Genomic DNA, 20,346 nt, shown 5'->3' with positions numbered 1-20,346 from the left:
CTCAGCTTTGGATTTGGTCCCGCCTCTGCGTGTAGGTCGCCGGAGGGCGTCTGTTCTTCGCTCAGACAGGACAGGGTTAAAGGAGCAGACTCTTCGGGGACTCTGGCTCATTCAGGCCGGGCGGGAGGGAGGGGCACGGAGTGCGGGGCGAGCCTGCAGCGGCAGAGGCCGGCGTGATGTTGCACCAGCTCGAGGCGCGCCATGCGTTCTCCCAGGGAAGCCGCCCCTGGATCCCGGGACCCCGGCAGTGGCGGGCTGCACAGGCTCCCGGAAGGGCGGTGTGGACAGTGACCTGCGCTCGCACACAGGCTTCTTGGCGGCGGCAGCAGCAGCCCCAGCGTCCCACGTCCGTCACTGGGCTCCGCGCTTTCAGTCGCGACTCGCGCCCATCTGTGGGGCTCCTTTAAGCAGCGCTCTTAATCCCCTCTCCTCGCGCACCAGGAAACCAAGAGGGAAGAAAAAGTCTCTTGCCTCTTCGGCAGCTCCAGAGTTTTCCCGGACTCCCTCCCAGCTAGCTGTGGCACATTAGCCCCCTTCAGGCTGAGTTCTCGCCGCCAGCCCCAGTCCTCTCCCTGCGCTCTGACCGAAGCCCGAGCCTCAGTTTCCAGCGCCGCCCGCCCCGGCGGGCGAGCAGACAAGCCTCTCGGGCTGGTGAGTGCCACTCGGCACCGATCCTCTGTGCGGGAATCTCTCTGCTTTGCCCTACCCAGGTACGTGGGGAGTTTCTTGCCTTTTGGGAGGTCTGGGGTCTTCTGCCAGCGTTCAGTAGGTGTTCTGTAGGAGTTGTTCCACGTGTAGCTGTATTTCTGGTGTATCCGTGGGGAGGAAGGTGATCTCCGCATCTTGCTCTTCTGCCATCTTCCCCGGAAGTCCCTAACATATCTTGCCGCCCTCTTTAACAAGCCTTGGAGTCTACTGGCAAACGGCTATAGACTAAATGTTTATGTTCCCCAAATTCATATGTTGAAACTTAATCCCAAGTGTGATGGTATTTGGAGGTAGGGCCTATGCAAGGTGACCTAATGGTTATGAGGGTGGAGCCTTCATGAATAGGATTAGTGCCCTTATAGAAGAGACCCCATAGATTCCTTGTCCCTTCTGTCACGTGAGGACATAGGGAGAAGATGGCCATATATGAACCAGGAAGAGGGCTGTCACAAGGCACTGAATCTGCCAGCAACCTGATCTTAGACTTCCCAGCCTACAGAACTGTGAGAAATAAATCATCTCTTGTTTATGAGCCACGCAGTTTATGGTATTTTGTTATAGCAGCCTGAACAGACTCAGAAACAACCTTATCATGTTTGCAAAGATGCAGCTCTTTCTTCTCCACATGCCTCATAATTGACTGCCTGCCTGGTACGCAATTGGGGTACTTTCCTCAAAGTCAATGCCAGAAACTGCCCTTTCCTTGCCCCAGCTCTAGGTAATGCTCTGGGCAGAGAGGACAGTAAGTCCACAACTCCAGCTCTGACAGTCTATGGCCCAGTCTACAGTCCCTCTTATTCCTCTACCAGTTTTCTAGACTCTTTCCTAAATTCTTTGTCTTGTTCCAGACAAATAAGCCTCCTTGATTTTCTGAATTCTTACTACTAGACAACCTGGAATTCTCTGTGCTTGATTCTTCAAGGTTTTTTTTTTTTTTTTTTTCCTATTAGATTTCTTACTTACCATGAGGAAATTGGTGTTTGGTCTCAAATCCTTGGGTTGCAGTGACCACCAGCTTCCAGGTTCAGCTTCAGCCCTGCTCAGTTCTGTGCCTTCCCTAGTTCAGGCCCTGCTTCCCTTCCTTGATACCTAATAACCATCAGTACCCCCTTATTTTCTATAAGTCCTGCCATTCAAAATGAAGGAAGTGAAGATAATATATTCAGTAGAGAATAATTTGGACTATAGAAGTTGCCTAATAAATACTGAGGAAGATACATTGATGGAAAGCTCAGCCCTTTGGGACTTTTTTCTCATTTCATAAAGAAACCTGTCTTGGTTCTCAAATAGGTTGTATTGATGTTGGGGTGCCATAGTAGGTCTGCACTGCTGCCCCAGAGCTCCAGGAAGCATATTTCCTGCTTGGTATCTAAACTTGAAGTACATGGCTCTGTTTGCCCTATGGTCTGCAGAGCTGTGGAGTCAGTTTCACCTCTCTGAACTCTACGCATCATCTGCCCTGCAAACGTTTCAGCTTGGTCCCATTCTACATTTATTTCAATTATTCCAAATGAACAGTCCCCAGTTGTGCCTTGAACTTCATTCATTATATTCTCTTTTCACTTTCCCCCAATCTGCTCCAGGTTCCTAACTTTACAAATGCTCCTTTACTCTCAGTATAAGATACTGGATTCCATTTCACAAGGAAAATGGAGGAGCCAATGGGTGGAACCTCTCCCTCTTTGTGCTCCCCCACCACCCAAATGTTCTTGCATCATACTCACCCTTCTCTTCTTCTCCAATGAAAATAGAAGAGGTGACCCTCTTCCTGTTTAAGGCTACCTTTCATCTGCCTCTTAAGTGACCAGTTTTCATTTTATTTCCCCCAAATTATCCAATTTTCTTAACACCATTTATTAAATTGGTCCATTCTCTACTGATTTAAAATGTCAAATTTATCATATAATAAACTCCGTAGATCTACAGAGTTTAGACTCTATTTTGTTTGATTGTCAGAGATAAACAAAGGTGGAGACTAGTGAGTATGGTAAGGACAAATTTGAATCAGTAATATACTATTGCAGTGGAGAAAACAGTCCAGCGTGAGCTGAACTCAATTTTGATTTGTACAGAGGTGACTGGGTGTTTTTAAGGGAGAATGATGGAATAAGGATCCAGGTAAGTGGGGACTCAGTAGAGTCAGAGAAGTGAAAAATTACAAAATGCAGGAAGAGGGTTTTGTCCTTGTAAAGCCCTCTGGCTTTGTTACCTGGCACTTATTGAGGTTCGGCCCCTACCTCCCATGGAGGCTGGGAGACTGGGACTCTGTCTTCAGGTGTTATTTGGAGCAAACAGTAGATTCTTTCGGTAGCTTTGAGTTTTCCCAGGCAGGTACTTTATGGAGGGCTAAAGTCATCCTGGGGATGTGGTCTTGAGCAGTTAGAAGGTATGTTACTTTTTGTTCAAGTCATATAGGCCAAGGTTGAGGTCTAGCCAAGAAGAGGGCTCAGAGGAGCCTGGCTAGAGTTTGGGCAAGAGGAGTCTTTCTCACTATACATCTCTTGTCTGTTCTTGTGTCAGTGCCAGAGTGTTTCAAGCATTATAGCTTTATACTGCAGTTTATACTTAATAGAGGTTATTATTATGTGTTTATTTATTTCTTGTCTCCTTACCAGAAAGTAATTTCCGCGAAGTGGGGATGTTGTCATTTTTGCTTGCTGTTGGGTTGCCAGCACATGGTAGGGGTTCGATAGCTCTTTGTTCACAGAGTGAATTTCCTGTACTTTTAATCTCTCTTTCTCAGTTGCTTCCTTCTTACCAATATTTAAGCAAATTCTTTCATTAAAAAAATAAAACCACTCTCCCTGTACCTCATGCTCCCTCCACCTACTACTCTTTTTCTATTTCTTCAGTCCTACTTTTTTTCAGAATGTTGTCTACCCTGTATCCTCAGTCCATTCACTCCCCACTTCCTGCAGTCTGACTTCCACCTCCACCACTCCCTGGAAATTCTCCTGCTATAAGTACCTGGGATCTCTGTTCCTAGAATATCCTGTGCCCCCAAATCTCAACCTAAGCAAGATGCCTCTTCTGAGCTCCAAAACCATGTACCCACCTCTGACAAACTATTTCCACCTACTTCCTCAAATGATGCACAATGGAGCTTACAATCCTCCCTTTCCTTCTTAACTTGCTCTTCCTTCCATGTTCCTTATCTCAGATAATGACATTGTCATGGATCCAGTTGTTCAGATTGCAGACGCAAGACATCCTCAGTAGCTCGTGTTTCCTCACCCTCCAATTTCCAGCCTCCAACTACTAGTTACTAAGCACTCCCTAAATACATCTGTAGTTGATTCTCTTTTGCTAGTTTAGGTCACCATCACTGTATGCCTGGATTACCTCGGCAGCTTCCAGCCTTCATGCCTCCCATCTTCCTTCTCTGAGACTCAGTCTTCATTCTACATCCAGAGCGAGCTTTTGAAATAAAACTCCACTCCTGTACTCCCACTTTAAGCCCATCACTGGCCCCAACTGGCTACGGAACAAAACTCAAACTCTGAAGTATGAGTTCATATCTCCAGTCTTTAATAGCTACATAAATATACAAAAGTCATTCTGAGACTTAGTTTCTTCACCTATAAAGTGGGAATGATATATATTCACTAATATGTATAAAATAGATAGCTAATAAGAACCTGCTGTATAAAAAAAACTAAAATAAAATTCAAAAAAAAAGTGAGAATGATAATGCATGCCCTTCCTATTTTGTAATGGGATGAAATGTCATCAGATATATACAATATAAAGTGCTTTATGAAGTAAGGAATGATAATCCGCTGCTCGATACATATCTGTTGTGTGGATGAGTGAATTGCTTCTGTCATTCTGTTCCCCCATTCAGGCCCACTGGATGGGGAGGGGAAACAAAGCAATTTCTAGCCCCTTAAATTTGAGGGGGATGCTGCTTCACAGTCTGGAATCAGCATGTTTAGTGCTGACTTTCCTTCTCCTCAAGTGTCTTTATTCTATCCATTCTTAAATCCAGCTGTGGAGGAACCACTTCAAATAAGCTGTCCTTAGCATATATCACCACCCCCTGAGGAGGATATGTTCTGTGAAGTTAAGGGAATAAATATAGATTTTTCTAGAAGAGAAGAAAAAGGAAGGACTTTCACTTTTATTCAAAATTATCACTTCAGCGGCTGTCTACATGACTTGGAAAATTCCTCTCACATCTCTCAATGGATTCTCCATTGTCAAAGTCCCTGTTCTCACTGGCTGACGGAGACTGGTTTTTAGAGCCAACAATATTTGATGTCAAAATGCAGAGGGAGGTGATACCAGGATCTCTTTCTCCACATTAATCTCTTCATTATTTCTGACATAGATATTATAATGTCATCACAGATTTAATAGAGGATAATGGTAATACAATTCTAATGCATTAGGTGTGATCTGGGGTGACTATAGTCTAAACTTCTAATATAAAATAGATATTCTGTATGTGAAGGTAAATGAGTTTGAACACAGACTCATACAATGGCTATCACAAAGGCACTGCTTTCACGATAGGGAGTGAGAAATGAACTTTTCATTACTGGGTATGATTGACATCTTTTTGTCCGTTCATGGCTGCAAAAATCCCAGTGTCATAGCAGAGAACATGAAGAATTTCTCCACAGCTGTGATGGAGACTTTAAGGCACAAAGTTATGGAGGTTTGAAGTCAATTGTTTCCAAAAATGCAGAGCAAAATGAAATAATTTTGCACCTTGCTGTTAGTCAAGATGCTTTGTTCTAAGGCATTTTTTTTTCACTCAGTGGTATCTAAATGACATATATCTTTTCAATAGCCGCAGGTGGTAGGTGTCTGTTCCAAGGATTTCCCTTTAAATGTTTCCAGCAGACTCCCATGGAGCTAAAGAAACAGGAGAATATCACTGCCCAGTTCTTCAGCTCCAGGCCATTCTAGTTTCTTAGAACTAACTTATCTTTCCTCTTTTTTCCTTTTTGTTTCTTGTTGTCTTTTATGTGGATTTTGCATCTGGACTTCCCCTCTTTTCTCCATGTCCCCATGTTCCCCTGATTAGGAACTCAGTTCTAACTTAATCTCTAGCTTGATGCTTACTCCCTTGAGTTGATAGTTTTTTTTCAAAATCAATCTCTCTGACCACAGTTAAAAGAGACACAGCACACTTTTTCCACTGCTGGGTCTCTAGGGGTCCCTCCCAGGTAGTCCTAGAGCATTGCCCAGGTCCTGCTTGTCCTGCAAAAAGATCAAGTGACAGGTCATGAAGATAGGGTCATGAGGCTCATTCTATGGATGGGAAACTGGGGCTTGGAAAGGTCATGTGAGTGGATCACCCTAACCCCTCAAGTCAATGTTCTGATTCATAGGAGATTAGGAAGAAGAATTGGAATAGAGATAGTTTCCTATATTTTTCATAAGCAAAATAATTCAGGACACATTAGAATGGATTCACACAGGTAGGAGTTTCCTAAAATTTTGGCTGCAAGAATTTCTTCCTTTAGACATGTGTTTCTCAAGAGTTTCTCAGACTCTAACAAAGGTAAACTATTGAGACTTGATGAGAAAATTTCTTGCTATAATGGGAAAAAAAAAGAAATAAAGAAAAGAAAAGACAAAACAAAAACCTAGCAAAAATCTCTTAGAATGTCGCATAATTGTGAAATATAATACTATGTCTTGCAAAACCATGATTTCTCTAGCAGGTTTATGATGAGTCAGTTTCTCATCTAGGTTTACAAAAAAAGGAAAGAGCATTCTAGTTTGTAAATCAGTATTTTCTGGGGTGCTGGTGTACTTGGTTTTTCTTTCTCTGAAGGTACTAGATTCAAATAGGAAGTCATGAAAAGAATCAACTAATTTTGTAAAGCTAAACTGGGGAATCCAAGTTGTGAAAACATATTTTATCTTAGAAATTGCCCTATCACACTGGTCATTTGAGGCACGTTGTTAATAAAATATTAGGGAGTTAAAGAAGTGAAGACATTTAGGTTCTAAGGAGCAGAAGCATGAGGAGTAAAGACTGGGTAGAGGGGGATAAGAAGGTTGTAACTGGTCAGACAGCATAGTTAATATTGTAATGATTACCATATATTGAGCTCTTACTAGTGATTCATATGTATTATTTTTGGTTTTTCACAATAACACCACAATGTTGCTATTATTATTCCCATATTGCAGGGAAGGGAGCTGGAGTAATTTGCCTAAGGTTAAAACATTTCTGTGGTGGGCAGCTTCTGGCACACTTCCTGGTGTTCAGTCCTTTGTGCAATCCCATCTACCTGATTGTGGGCTGGTCCAAAGAAGTTCTTCTAAGGAACATATCATTGCCAAAGTGATGGGTTATCTCTTCCAGATTAAGTTATAAAAGTGATTTCCACTTTCTCTCTCTCTGGTACTTCTCTTTTTTCCACTGTGATTTCCACTTTCTCTCTGTCTGGTACTTCTCTTCCCTTCCTGTTTGTTCACTCTGATGAAGCAACCACCATGTTGCAAAATACTCTGTAGAGAAGCCCATGTGACAAGGAACTGAGGGAAGCCTCTAGCTAACAGCTCATGAGAAATTGAGGTCTCAGTCTCACAACCACAAGGAACTGAACTCATACCACAGCCGCAGGTGTGAACTTGAAAGTGGATTCTCCAGTTGAGCCTTCAGAAGAGACCACAGCCCCAGCCAACACCTTGACTGTGGCCTGTGAGACACCCAAAGAGGCATCCAGCTAGGGTGTATCAGATTCCTGACCCAAAAAACTGTGGGATAAGAAATGTATGTCATTTGAATCTGCTGTGTTTGGGCCAATTTGTTACCTAGCAATAGATAACTAATGTAGTTACAAAATGGCTAAACTAGAATTTAAACTGAGAGCTTACCCGACCTCCAAACCTATCTTCTTTCCACATTACCCTAAAGTCATCCTCAACATTACTGAACATTTCCTATGTGCTGGCCATCATATTAGACATCGGGGTGCACAGGCACAGTTCCTGGGAGGAAGGAAGCCTAGGTAAGTCATCATGAGGCATAGGATTTGAACTTGCCTCAAATATAGGGCAAATGAAGAAGGAGGATCACATCCCAAGCATGGGGAACATGGATATAGAGGCTAGGATCAGCTTGGCCTCTGATAAATAGAACAGCTGGGTCAGAGTAGAGGATTCTCATCTGTGGCTTAAGAAAAAATGGCTCCAAAGAAAAATCTTATGTGCCCTCAGGATACAACTAAAAAGGGCCTGGACTATTTTGTTATATATGTGTGTATACTAGCATTTTTTAAAAAAATAAAAATAATATTATTATAAGGAATTCCCTGGAGGTCCAGTGGTTAGGACTGCATACTTTCACTGCTGAGGGCCTGGGTTCAATCCCTGGTCAGGGAACTAAGATCCCACATGTCACACCATATGGCCGGGGGGGGGGAGGTGGAAATTACTAGAGAAAAGACTCTGGGACATAATCTCTCAAGATATCTTGGAATTGGTATCAACTGATTTCCATGTATATTAAGTGAATACTGCCAAGAGCAGGATAGATTCTAGCTATTTAATAAGAAACGCTGAAAGGATAAACCATAACGTAACCCTCCCCCCAAAAAAAGGTAGAGGAGAGAAGTGGAGGGTAGAGGATGGGAACAAGATTACTCTGAATGTGTCTTTTTGTATAGTTCTACTTTTGAATTTTGTAAATGTCTTGAATTAAGGAAAAGTAAATGTTAAAGTTGAAAATAAAGGAAACAAATCAATCTAATTGTACCTAAAATTAAAAATGCTCCCAAGGGACATTTGAACACTGGCCTATGACTAAGCATGCATAGAATATATATTCTAAGAACAAACAGAACTGACTCCATTCAGTATTTTCACGTTAGAAGTAATACTGGTGTTATAATTTTGAAGACTATATAATGGTCATCATAGGGTAAAGCAAATAAGTTATGTCAGCCTTATCAGGAACCAAGATTTTCCACATCAGAGAAAAGAAATGTGGCATGACAAGATGTGCCTGGTTCACTTTTTACATTATCCTCCCTCAACCTGGAATCAGGCATTTCTCCAAGAACCTCTGGTACCTCATAGTGGGAAGTGGTATTTAAAAAAACATAATCTAGGCACTAAAGAATACTAAAAAATTTGGTGTCCCTGTGTCCTTTTATTGCCCCTGGCTCTGGATGCAGGTGTTTTGGTTTAGTTTTACCTCCAGCTCACAGCGGGAGTAGTAGGAGATGAGTTTGGAGGGGGTGAATGTTCTCAGATGGTAAAGGGCATTAAATGCATCTTATATAAATCTGGACATGATCAGTTTTATATAAGGAGGGGAACAGTTGAAGGTTACTGGGACTGAACTGCCTACGATTGACGGCAACAAAGAATAATGCTTAGTCCGATACATATTACATATCTAAATTATGTCTTCTGGATCTAACATCGGGGTTCATAATTTCTTGCTTCCCAGTATTCCATAATCCAGTTATAGAATAAATACAAAACCTCTTGTATAACTTTGCAAATCCTGCTATTATTGCTTCTTATGCCATTGGACATACTTGAGCTCCTAGGCTTAGACTAACAGAATTTTAGTTTTATCTTCTTATAGAGTTATTATCATAAATTTAGTTAAATATATATTGAGCTTTAAATATGTGGGTAAAAGCCATGTTAGGCAGCCCAACACTTGCACGAATCCAGAATGTCTCCACATTTACTTCTTAGGAAGTGTGTTTATTTTGTTGTCACTCTCTAGTTTATAAATTATTCAAATAATACACCTAGAAAAAAAGAATAATTGATGTAGTACAGAATATTAACAATTGAGACAATAATAGTCTTCCTATCCCCACTCTCATTTCCATAGGTTTTTAATTTTTTTCATTGGTTAGCACCATAGTTCTAAATTTATTTATAATTTGTTTTTGATCTATAGATTCCCTCATTTGGAAGATGAGGAATTTAACTCATCTATGCGTACTAACTTTATCTTCCTTTCCATGTGTCTTCTGAATTTGTTGGTTAAATTGTTATTTTCAGTTGTATTGGTGATCTTTAAAATGTTTCTTAATATAATGAAGCTTCTACTTTTGGTTCTATCTGCTTTAGGCACATGCTGTTTCTTGAGTCATCATTATTCAGAAATAAACTACCTCTGTGATACTTTCCATTTTCTCTCCCTCTGCTCCACTTCCCATCCTCCATCAGTTTTATTATTTTTTTATATTATCAAGGTTTGGGCACTGATATTCTGTTTTGTAATTACAATTATGTGTTAAGTGCTTTGTCCATACATTTATTACAAATATAAAAATCAACAAATAAAATTTATAGTATCATGATATGTAACTGTTCTTTACTACAGAACTAAATAGTGTGATTAGGTCCATGGAGAAAGTAAAAGTAATTTCATATCATCAAACGTGCTGTTTATAAGACAATATTCCAACTGTCAAAGCCTAAGGGATTCTCTTTTTTAAATATGCCATAAAGTGCTTAAATTAATGCCATAATTTAGCATGCCCTGCTTATGATTCATAACTTTCTCATGCTTTTTCATTTTTACTGGAGTTTATATTTACATATTTTATCCTTTTTGAGAAAAAACGCTGTACCATTTTAGCATGGTACTTGCTTCTACTTAAATCATAATTTTTGTTGAATAAAATGTATTTCTTTTGAAGAAAATTTCCTTGGGACCCTCCACCTGCTGGTTCCGGTTCACATGAAACCAGTATTTTTTTCACTGCCCTCTGTAGTAGTTTCCTTGTTTCTTAGAGCCCATGATTTCTTATTTCCTAGATTCCTTTCTCATGTACTGAAGTACATCCTTGAGCAAATTGTTTTTTTCATAATGCATGGTAGGTAAACTTTATGGCCTTGTATGATTGAGAATATCTATCTTTACTCTTTTTTGATAGTTTTCCTGTGTATAGAATTCTAGTTTCAATATCACTTTTCTTCAGAACATTGAAGGAGTTGCTCCATTGTCTGCCAGCATCCAGTCAAATCTTGACTCAATATCTTTCTTTAGTTCTGGAAAGTTTATCTTTTATTCTTTCACTGGTTATTTTCTCCCCTCCATGTAGTCTTTTCTTTTGTACCTGGAACTCCTGGTTGGTAGAGGTTAAGTCCCTGGATTATCCCTCTATGTTTCTTACTTTTTCAAATCTCAGATTTCTATTTTTTTGTTCTTTTGCTGTACTTTTTAAAGTAGCTTTCCATAATAAATTCTATAACAGTTTGGGTGTGTTTTTATTTAGACCATCTTATTTTTATTTATTTATTTATTTATTATTTTTTTGCGTTATGCGGGCCTCTCACTGTTGTGGCCTCTCCCATTGCGGAGCACAGGCTCCGGACGCGCAGGCTCAGAGGCCATGGCTCACTGGCCCAGCCGCTCCGCAGCATGCGGGATCTTCCCAGACCGGGGCACGAACCCGTGTCCCCTGCATCGGCAGGCGGACTCTCAACCACTGCGCCACCAGGGAAGCCCTAGACCATCTTATTTTTAATTTCTAATATTTATTTGAAAAATTATTTTATTGCCCCTATTTAGTTGTAGCCTACTCTCGTTTTGTAAACTCCTTTGAACATATTATTCTTAAAATCTCCCTTTACTATGAAGTCTGGTATTCTCTGATACTTCCCATCTCTATCGCTGGTTTCCGCAAACATCTGCTGGTCCTTGGTTATCTTTTTATATTTGTGAATTAAGCACAGAGATGTGTAGTAGAAGACTGGATGATTACGGAGTGGGTGAGAAAAGAAGGGACCATCAGAGGACGGGGAAGAATTGAGGACGGTACCAGCGCTGAACTGTGGAAAAAAAGCCCTGGTAAATTCTTCCTTCCCAAGCTGGAGGCAGGTTGTGATGCTCTAATTATCCCAGAGCCAAAGCTGTTCTGCTTTTCTAGAAATAATATGGCAAGGCAATAGACTTAACTTTGTAAAGTGTTCAGCCTTGGGACAAAAGGAGAAATGAAAAAGACAAAGCCCACTGCTTAAAGCCGGGAGAGAGTGTCCTGTCTGCTGATGCTCTGTGAAGTGCCGCTCTGAGGTCAGCGGGCTCCGCATCTCCAGCTGCCTCGTGCGTTTATGCCTTAGCTCTGAAAATGTGAGACTGTGTTCTCCCGTCAGGAAAAAGCCTTCTTGACAGTTGCGAGTGCTCGAAGGGAGTGTTTGGAGCAGGGCTGGCTGACAGTCTGTCACTCCCGGGTTAATCCCGGCCGGGGCAGCTCCGCAGGAGGAAGCGCTGGACAGACGGGAGAAGGCCCTCCGCAGAAAGCAGCCTATCCTCACTCCAGAGCCCGCTTTAAGGAGGGGGTCCTGCCATTGGGCAAAGAAGCCACATTCTCCCCCGGGGCCGGAATAATCAAGAAAATCTGCTCACGTTTCAGTAGAAAAATCAACCCCCCCACCCCCTTTTTTTCATTTCTCAAGAATTCTAGCATGTGGCTGGATGAAGTGATCTGGGACATTCATATTAAGGGATGGAAATGAAATAATTGTAGCTAGCATTTTGGTTGCACCCACTATTACAGGCTGTGTCATACAATGCTTTCAGCGCCTATTTCACTCCTCACACCTCCTTCAAAGAAGTTAGCTTGTCTCCACTACATATGCAAGGTCTGGCTGGCTCCAGAATGCTATTTGTTCCATTAACATTCGTGCATATCAAAGTATAGAGTACTTGTCAAGAACTGCATTAGGGTTTCCCTGGTGGCGCAGTGGTTGAGAGTCCGCCTGCCAATTCAGGGGACACGGGTTCGTGCCCCGGTCCGGGAGGATCCCACAAGCCGCAGAGCGGCTGGGCCCGTGAGCCATGGCCACTGAGCCTGCGCGTCCGGAGCCTGTGCTCCACAACGGGAGAGGCAACAACAGTGAGAGGCCTGCATACCGCAAAAAAAAAAAAAAAAAAAAAAAAAAAAAAAAAGAAATGCATTAAAATCCCCTTGCACTACTAATTAGATAATTGTAGGTAAATTAACCTTTTTGGACTTCAGAATTTTTTCTCTGTAAAATGGGGATAATAATAATATCAATGTTGTGATCTGTTGTGTGCGTTAAATATATATAAGAAACTCAGTACACGCCTGGTACGTTGTAGACATTCAATCAATATTTGTTAAACAAATTAATAAGAAACAAAAATAGTCTTATAGAACACTCATTTCCTTAGAGCAGGGTTTCTCAACTTAGGCCCTATGGAGATTTTGGACTGGATAATTCTTTGCTGTGGGGCGGGATTGGGGGTTGCTGGCCTGTGCATCGTAGACTTGTGGAGAGTTGAACACGGCTTCGACCAGTATCCTCTCCATAAGAGCACGTTCCTACAAGATGGCTAGACAATAAAGCTGTTTTCAAAGAGTTCCACCTACATGTGATTGAATTCCTCCATTTAGAGGGATCCTTGATCCTCTGTAGCTACTGAATCTGGAAGGATAAGAGGGCTAGGCAGGAGAACAGAGCTTGAAAGAAGGGACAGGTATATACATTTGTGCAGCAGGAGCCCTGAACACAAATTTGTCTGACTTCTCAAGTCTACCAATAAAGAACATGTCCATTTTCGACTGAAGAGGAAATGGCACAAAAATCAACTCTATGATTTGCCAAGGATGTAATTAGGCTTACGAATGGACCTTTATTAATAAGGAGCACTGAAATCCTTCTGTAAATTGTACCGTGCAGCCATTGTGTCAGCTGCCTGCAGGTTAAGGCATGTCCCTTGTTATCATGATGATGCTCTACACGTCTGTCTCAATAGAACACAAACCCCAACCTGCAAAATACACTCTCACAGTGCCACAGGTAGAATCGTTGCCAAGTGCAAGCAAGAGAGTGGTAGATGGAAAGCAAAGAGTCTGAGTTAGATTTGTTTGGGATCCACTGCCTCACTTCATTTAGCTCATATATGTAATTGTGGCTTTATTAGAAAAGAGCTCATTTTCATATCATGTCTTTCACAGTTTCCACTAATGATGGCACTGGATCTTTAATCTATCTTTCTTCTTCATTTTCTCTGGCCCTTTCCCCATATCTGTGCCTTTCCTCACTGTGTTCCCCTTATCAGGAATGCCCAATTCCAGCTAAATGCCTGGCAGAGCTTAACACCTCCTAGATACCTCCCCTGACCACCCCAGGGCATTGTATCTACTTGCTGTAAAATTTTATAGCACTGAATTCTGTTCACTTATATGCCTCTTAGTCCATTGGCTTTTTAATGAGCTCTGTGGGAGCTCTTTCTGGTTGGAGGCCTCAGTTTATATTTCTCTGGGCTCCCCAGTGACTTAATTTGTTCTCAGTAAGTTGGTTCATTAAGTGATAGCTAACCCTCTAAAGATTTGTGAGAGTAGGTTTTGGGAAGATCAAAGGGATAACAATGGGAAAGTGTGTTGAATGCTTTTGCAAGAGTGTGATGTTACTGCTGCTACACTTCTATAAAAATAACAAATACCATTACTGTTACTACTATACCACCACTACCATTTTTACTACTGACACTCAGTACTACTTTTACTGCTAATATCTAATAAAGGCTCAAAGTAAAACACAGAAGACTTGAGCAGAATCTTCCAATGAAATTGTGGAGCAAGAGGACTATTGAGTGGTTCTGGTGAAATCAGGTAAGAGGGGAGAATTCTGTAAGTGAAAGAGTAAGGCTGGAGGAGAAAAAAATGCCATGAGAGGGAAAGAAAGGAGGATTGAGATTCATTCCCTGATGGGGTAGAATGCTGGGAATAAAAAAAAATTAAAATGAGATAAAGAACCACAAAAATGGTATAATACAATTTATTCCCATGGGAGGGAAGACATTTAAGTCCCTCAGTTTTATAGAAGATGCAGAAGCTGCTTGCCCAAGAGCAAGTCTAATGAATGGCTCAAAGAAACAGGGTTGTCAAGTATGCAAAACCACTTCCTTGGAGATGTAGCTTGACTCTTTCAGTGGTCCAGTCTCATTGGACTAATTGGGAACTATCTCAGGGATCATGAACGTCAAGAGCTTCTCAGGGTATAGCCTCACATCAATCCAGCTTGGATGGGAACTAAAGCTTTGGCAGGATTTGGCAGTTTGGGCTCAGCTAAGAGCAGAGTAGTTTGACTCTTCCCCCAGAATGATAAAGTTAGAGAAATACCTGGATCAATATCACCAAAACCACCAGTAGATTTGTCATAACCTTCAATTCTCATTCACTGCCCAACTGGGTTCATTTCCACAGCTTTTAATTTTTTACCATTTTAAAACGCCTTTAATCCCAAATTTCTCTAATATCCTGGATGAAGTTCCTATCATTCTACCCCTCCAAAGTCAGATCATTCTTTTCATGGTTAATTTATTAACTGAGCTTCCTACATTGTATGTGATGACTCTTGGTTAAAAATGCCCCACTGAACACATCAATCTGTCTAGTTGCTGGCTTTCAACTTCCTGGCTCAATCAGTCACAAAGCACCCTAATCCTTCTTGGTTTGCCCTGAATTAAATTTGATACCAGTCCAACCTTATCTTTAATAAGCTCACTTTAGTAATTTGCATATAACAAACAAATTAGGTCTTCCAATGATTATTTATAGGGTGCCAAAACCATAAATCAATCTAGAAATAACCTGTTACTAAAGACCTGGTTAAATGGGGAGCAGAACCCAATAAACAAATTGAAGTTAATTCCTTGTCTCAGATTCAATTTGTTCTTTACAACTATACAGTTCCATCTGTCATCTACAATCAACTGTTAAATTTAGATCAGGAATGGAACTCATGTTACTGTTTTGGTATCAATTCTTTGATTATTTTGAGCATGTGATCACAATTTGTGGTGCTTCTCTGTTCTACTTTAATGGCTCAACTGTAAGTATACATGTGGAATGGTACAAAACAGAGACATAGAAGATTCTTTTTCTGGCTATAACATATAATACCTGCGAGCTTTTGAGTAATATACTAACATGCCCCCAATTTCCCCACTCTGAAATGAAGGGGAAGGGGCCCATGGACAAGCTCCAAGTAGTCCGTGAACTCTTGAAATGACATGCAACATTTTTAATGTGTTTGTGCATTTATTTCCTTTTAGAGAGAGGCCCAGAGGTTTAATCAGAACCTATTTCTGGCATTAAAAGATTAAGAATTACCAGATTAGAGTATATTCAATTCTTATTTCAGTACTTACATAATAATTTGATTATGATTTTATGTTCTCAAGGGAGAATTCTATTTTTCAAGAAGTCATGGTTTTATTCACTCAACCATGCTCTCTAAATTGAATGCACCTACAAATCAGGAGTGTGAGGAAGGATAGACTTTTAATAAACTAACCTTGGATAATTGGTCATTCGTGTGGAGAAAATAAAATCCTTTCCTCACACCATACACAAATGCCAAATTCCAGATATTAAAAACTATATGTGAAAAGCCAAAATTTAAAACTTTTAGAAGATATGGGAGAATATCCAGTAGTAAAGCATTTCTAAAATAAGATAAAACTTATATGCCATTACTGCTGGATATTCTCCCATATCTTCTAAAAGTGGACTGGCCTTGCAAATAGGGTTGATGGAGAGAGTGTGGTGGACGGTGCTGAGTCCAGGCCTAGACTTTGAGAGACCTGCAACTTTAACACTTACCCTCTTAGAACCCAGACACCATTCCATAAAAAATCTAGTCTAGACTATAGGAGCAGAGACACCATAGAGGGGAGGAATGAGGCAATTGGGGATTGCCAGCATCAAACATCAGATATGTGAGAAAGGCCTTCTTGGATATTCCAGCCCAAGTTGAATGAGGCTGCATGAATAATCTTACTAATACTACATGGAGCAGAACCAGCCAGCTGAGCCCAGCCAACACACAGAATTCTGAGCAGTAATATATCATTATTGTTTTCAGATACAAAGTTTTTTGAAGGTGCTTTCTTATGCAACAATAAATAACTAAAACAGAGTTTTTTCTTAAAAGGGGTTGTTACCAACCAAAAAGCCTCAAATGTGTGGTGTTGGCTTTGGGACACAATACCAAGAGGAGACTGTAAAGTCAGCAAGGAGACTGTGGGAAAGCAGCAAAAGGCTCTTCATGAAGGCTAGCAAAATGTTGAACGTTCAGTGTGGGCACTGCTATTGAAGGCTGAGAAAAAAGGGACCAATGTTATGTAATGGAAAAACTATGAACAAGACTACCTCCTGGTATAACTTGGAAAAAGAAAAATTACCAGGTAAACTAGTGGATCAGGCTAAGAATAGTTCCAGGAAGACTGTTGAAAATACCGACTAGCTTCTTTTAAAAACATATAATAAATTGTTGCAAGAGAAAATTGAGTTAAAAAATGAACCGTTTAGTTTTCAAGCATAATTTTGAAGAAATGTAGAGGACTTAGGACAATTTCTTCAGCTGGTAAAAGGTATTCAAAATAAGAAATGGCCTCATGGAAAAGAACAAACCTAGAGTCCTTAGTGTAAAAATTGAATCAAGACTGTAGCTGAAAGACTCTGTTTAGACCTCAGAAAGATTTAAAGTAGTGCTTCATAGACTCTTTCAGCTAAACAAAAGAGCTTCTAAAGATTATAAGGCAGTGTTCCCTGATTTCAAATTATGCTACAAAACTACAGTAATAAAAACAGTATGGTACTGACACAAAAACCAACACATAGATCAATGGAACAGAATAGAGAGCCCAGAAATAAACCGACACTTTTATGGTCAATTAATTTATAACAAAGGAGGCAAGAATATACAACGGGGAAAAGACAGCCTCTTCAATAAGTAGTGTTGGGAAAACTGGAGAGCTACATACAAAAGAATTAAACTGGACGATTTTCTCACACTATGTACAAAAAATAAGCTCAAAATGGATCAAAGACTTAAATGTATGACCTGAAAAACCATAAAATTCCTAGAGGCAAACATAGGCAGTGGGCTTTCTGACATCAGTCTTAACAATGTTTTGTTTTGGATATGTCTCCTTAGGCAAAGGAAACAAAAGCAAAAACAAACAAATAGGGCTGTAGCAAACTAAAAACCTTTTTCACAGGGAAGGAAAATATCAATGGAATGAAAAAGCAGCCTACTGAATGAAAGAAAATACTTGAAAATATTTCTGGTAAGGGATTAATATCTAAAATACACAAAGAATTTATACAACAAAATGTCAAAAGAAAAAACTGATAAAAAAATGAGCAGAGGACTTGAATAGACCCTGTTTCCAAAGAAGGCATACAGATGGCCAGTGGGCACATGAGAAGATGCTCAACATCACTAATCACCAGGGAAATGCAAATCAAAACCACAATGAGATACCACATTACACTTGTCAGAATGGCTATTTTCAAAAGACAACAATTAGCAAGTGTTGGCAAGGTGGTGGAGAAAAGGAAATACTCATGCACAGTTGTTTGGAATGTAAATTGGTGCAGCCACTATGAAAAACAGTATGGAGGAATCTAAAAAAGTATAAAATAGAACTACTATACAATCCAGGAATTCCAAATCTTGTCACTTCTCTGAAGAAAACAAAAACACTAATTTGAACAGATATATGCACTCCTATGTTCATTGCAGCATTATTTGCAATAGCCAAGATATATAGAAGCAACTTAAGTGCCCATTGATAGATGAATGGATAAAGAAGATACACACACACACACACACATATATGTAATTGAATATTACACAGCCATTAAGAACAATAAAATCTTGACATTTGCAACAACATTGATGGGTCAACAGCATATCATACTAAGTGAAATAAGTCAGACACAGAAAGACAAATACTGCATGATTTCACTTATATGTGAATTCTAGAAAACAAACCAAATGAAGAAACATAACAAAACAGAAACAGACTCAAAGATATAGAGAACAAACTGGTGGTTGTCAGAGGAGGGAGGGGTTGGGGGTGAGTGACATAAGAGGGGGAGATTAAGAGGTGCAAACTTTCAGTTATAAAATAAATGTCATGGGAATGTAACATACAGCATAGGGAATATAGTCAATAATATTATATTAATTTTGTAAAGTGACAGATGGTAACTAGACTGATCATGGTGACCATTTTGTAATATATGAAAATATTGAATCACTATGTTGAACACCTGAAACTAATATAATATTGTAATTCAACTATACTCCAATTAAAAAAATAATCTTAAGGCAGTGTCTCTCAGCAGAAATATCTGTATCAGAATGAACTATGGATATGGCTTTGAAACATAGGATAAGCCCAGTGGAATGTGTAGAAAACCCACAGAGTCTTAAAGAAGATTGCATTAGTGAAAATATCACCAGCTTGGATGAAAGGAGACAGAGCAGTTCATAAAGAAAAGAAGCTTCTGAACTTCCATTTTTCTTCAAGCAGGCTGAGAGAGCTATGCTGCTGCAAATATGGACCACTTATTGTAAAGGTATAGCCAAGAGCCTACAGGAATTAAACTACCAAGCCCAAAGGGCAGAATTGGTAACTAATCAAGGAATATTCCCTGCCTCAGGTTAGAGAATTGACAGCATGTACCCAGCTGAATTTCAAAATTACTAAGGACTAGCTGCTGTTATGTATCTTACATATGTATAATTGTGAAAAAATGAAAAAAATGAAAAAATATACAATACGTAAAAGTTACCATTTAGCCATTTTTAAGTTTACAATTCAGTGGCATTAAATATGTTCACATTGTTTACAACCATCACAGTATTCATCTTCAGAATTATCTCATTATCCCATTTATTCCTTTTACCCTGCCTCCATCCATCCTCTGATAGTCACTAGTCTACTTTTCGTGTCTATGAATTTGACTCTTTTAGCACCTCATATAAATGGAATCATACAATATTTGTCCTTTTGTATCTGGCTTATTTCACTTGGCATAATGTTTTCAAGGTTCACCCATGTTGTAGTTTACATCAGAATTTCATTCCTTTTCAAGGCTGAATATTATTCCATTTTATGTATATACCACATTTTGCATGTACATTCATCTGTTGATGGACATTGAGTTGTTTTCATCTTTCAGCTATGGTAAATATTGTTGCTGTGAAAACTGGTATGTAAATATCTGTTCGAGTCCCTGCTTTACAATTCTTTTGTTTATAAACCTAGAAGTGGAATTGCTTGATAATATGGGAATTCCATGTCTAACTTTTTGGCAAACTGCCATAATTTTCGGCAGCAACTGTACCATGTATTTGTGAATAGTCCATATTTGTGAATAGTCCAGTTTTCCTTCTGTTATCGATTTCTAGTTTCATTCCATTGTGATCAGAAAAGATACTTTGTATAATTACAACCTGTTAAAATTTGGTTAGACTTGTTTTGTGGCCTGATATATGGTCTATCCTAGAGTATGTTCCATGCTCACTTGAAAAAAATATGTATTCTGCTTTTGTTAGGTGGAGTGTTCTGTATATGTCCATTAGGTTCAATTAACTTATAGTGCTCTCAAGTCCTCTATTTCTTTATTGATCTCTGTCTGTTTTTTTTCTACCAAATTGAGAGGGGGTTGTTGAAGTCTCCAACTATTATTGTAGACCTGCATACTTTTCTCTTCAGTTTTGCCAATGTTTGCTTCATATTTTTAGAGCTCAGAGATTTGACACATATAATTATTATGTTTTCTTGGTGTATTGATCCTTTTATCAATATATAATGTCTCTCTTTATCCATTTAACAGTTTTTGTCTTAAAATTTATTTGATCTAATTTTAG

Source organism: Hyperoodon ampullatus (assembly GCF_949752795.1).
Source record: "Hyperoodon ampullatus genome assembly, chromosome: 8".
Taxonomy (NCBI): domain Eukaryota; kingdom Metazoa; phylum Chordata; class Mammalia; order Artiodactyla; family Ziphiidae; genus Hyperoodon; species Hyperoodon ampullatus.
The sequence above is the reverse complement of the archived record's forward strand: the minus strand, read 5'-3'. Positions refer to the sequence as shown.